Source organism: Bos grunniens, chromosome X, assembly GCF_055505025.1.
Source record: "Bos grunniens cultivar Pamir isolate PY7600 chromosome X, Bosgru_T2T1.0, whole genome shotgun sequence".
Taxonomy (NCBI): Eukaryota; Metazoa; Chordata; class Mammalia; order Artiodactyla; family Bovidae; genus Bos; species Bos grunniens.
Genome location: NC_141194.1, coordinates 113,566,159 through 113,568,862, shown reverse-complemented (window position 1 = coordinate 113,568,862; position 2,704 = coordinate 113,566,159). Strand labels below are relative to the sequence as shown.

General features: G+C 42.6%; 1 long non-coding RNA gene across 1 annotated transcript; it reads left to right on the top strand.

The window, feature by feature from the left end:
* Window positions 1-690: 690 nt before the first annotated feature.
* LOC147341214 (uncharacterized) lies at window positions 691-944 on the top strand. Its single transcript, XR_015159654.1, has 2 exons — window positions 691-754; window positions 838-944. It is a non-coding gene; the product is annotated as an uncharacterized LOC147341214 (long non-coding RNA).
* Window positions 945-2,704: the final 1,760 nt, after the last annotated feature.

The window sequence follows — 2,704 nt, the reverse complement described above, 5'->3', positions numbered from 1 at the left end:
GTTCCAAAGTATACCAAGGAGAGATAAGACAGCCTTCCTAGTTATCACTGCAAGGAAATAGAGGAAAACAATAGAATAGGAAAGACTAGAAATCTCCACAAGAAAATTAGAGATACCAAGGGAACATTTCATGCAAAGATGGGCACAATAAAGGACAGAAATGGTAGGGACCTAACAGAAGCAGAAGATATTAAGAAGAGGTGGCAAGAATACATAGAAGAACTATTCAAAAAAGATCTTCATGACCCAGATAATCACGATGATGTGATCACTCAGCTAGAGCCAGACATCCTGGAATGCAAAGTTAAGTGGGTCTTAGGAAGCATCACTGTGAACAAAGCTAACGAAGGTGATGGAATTCCAGTTGAGCTATTTCAAATCCTAAAGGATGATGCTGTGAAAGTGTGGCACTCAAAATGCCAGCAAATTTGGAAAAACCCAGCAGTGGCCACACTGGAAAATATCAGTTTTCATTCCAATCCCAAAGAAAGGTAATGCCAAAGAATACTCTAAATACTGCACAATTGCACTCATCTCACACACTAGGAAAGTAATGCTCAAAATTCTCCAAGCCAGGCTTCAACAGTGCATGAAACATGAATTTCCAGATGTTCAAGCTGGATTTAAAAAAGGCAGAGGAACCAGAGATCAAATTGCCAACATCCGCTGGATCATCAGAAAAGCAAGAGAGGAACCGAGACCCAGCGCCTCACCAGCACCGGCTGCGGCGGGCCCACCGACCGCGTCGCCACAGGTTTAACCGATGCCCAACTAGCAGAGAAGTCAGAGCCCTGGGGAACCTTAGGAATCAGAGAATTTAGCCTCTTCATTTCACAGGATTAATTTATTTTTGGAAATCAAGTGCAATATTAAAAGGAAAACAAAACCACACTACATTATTGGAAGCCATTTCTGCTAATTTTATTACAGTTTAAAATTTATGGTTTGATTTGAATACTATCATGGGAGGAGCTGTGAGTGCTGTTAAAAGTAAAAAAAAAAAAAAAAAGAAAAGCAAGAGAGTTCCAGAAAAAACATCTATTTCTGCTTTATTGACTATGCCAAGCTTTTGACCGTGTCGATCACCACAAACTGTGGAAAATTCTGAAAAAGATGAGAATACCAGACCACCTGACCTGCCTCCAGAGAAATCTGTATGCAGGTCAGGAAGCAAGCGTTAGAACTGGACATGGAACAGCAGATTGGTTCCAAATCGGGAAAGGAGTATGTCAAGGCTGTATATTGTCACCCTGCTTATTTAACCTATGTACAGAGTACATCATGAGAAACGCTGGGCTGGATGAAGCACAGCTGGAGTTAAGATTGCCGGGAGAAATATCAATAACCTCAGATATGCAGATGACACGACCCTTATGGCAGAAAGCGAAGAACTAAAGAGCCTCTTGATGAAAGTGAAAGAGGAGAGTGAATAAGTTGGCTTAAAGCTTAACATTCAGAAATCTAAGATCATGGCATCCAGTCCCATCACTTCATGGCAAAAAGATGGAGAAAGAGTGGAAACTGTGTCAGACTCTATCTTTTTGGGCTCCAAAATCACTGCAGATTGTGACTGCAGCCATGAAATTAAAAGACACTTACTCCTTGGAAGGAAAGTTATGACCAACCTAGACAGCATATTAAAAAGCAGAGACATTACTTTGCCAACAAAGGTCCGTCTAGTCAAGGCTATGGTTTTTCCAGTGGTCATGCATGGATGTGAGAGTTGGACTGTGAAGAAAGCTGAACACCCAAGAATTGATGCTTTTGAACTGTGGTGCTGGAGAAGACTCTTGAGAGTCCCTTGGACTGCAAGGAGATCCATCCAGTCCATCCTAAAGGAGATCAGTCCTGGGTGTTCATTGGAAGGACTGATGTTGAAGCTGAAACTCCAATACTTTGGCCACCTGATGTGAAGAGTTGACTCATTTGAAAAGACCGTGATGCTGGGAGGGATTGGGGGCAGGAGGAGAAGGGGACGACAGAGCATGAGATGGCTGGATGGTATCACTGACCTGATGGACATGAGTTTGGGTTAACTCCGGGAATTGTTGATGGACAGGGAGGCCTGGCATGCTGCGGTTCATGGGGTCACAAAGAGTCGGACATGACCGAGTTACTGAACTGAACTGATTTATTTATTTATTTATTTTTCCTCCCGGTTATGTTGTCGTTTGAGGTTCCAAAACTCCCCACAGACCTGCTGGTGAGAGGGTTTCCTGGTGTTTGGAAACTTCTCCTCTTTTAAGACTCCCTTCCCAGGACGGGTCTCCATCTCTAACTCTTTTGTCTCTCTCTTTATCTTTTATATTTTGTCCTATCTCTATTTGAAGATAATGGGCTGCCTTTCTGGGTGCCTGATGTCCTCTTCCAGCATTCAGAAGTTGTTTTGTGCAATTTGCTCAGTGTTCAAATGTTCTTTCGATGAATTTGTGGGGGAGAAAGTGGTCTCCCTGTCCTATTCCTCTGCCATCACAGGACTGCCCTCGGTTCTTCAAAAATTAAACACAGAATTGTCATATGATCTAGCATTCCCACTTGTAGGCATTTATCCAAAAGAATTGAAGATATCACAGTGGTATTAGTGTTCCTGTGTCCATTTTAGTACTGTTCATGGTAGCCAAGATGTAGGAAACAACCTACATGTCCATCAACAGAGGAAGGGATAAAGGGCTCTTGATAATGAGATGGTGTGCAGACAGGGAGA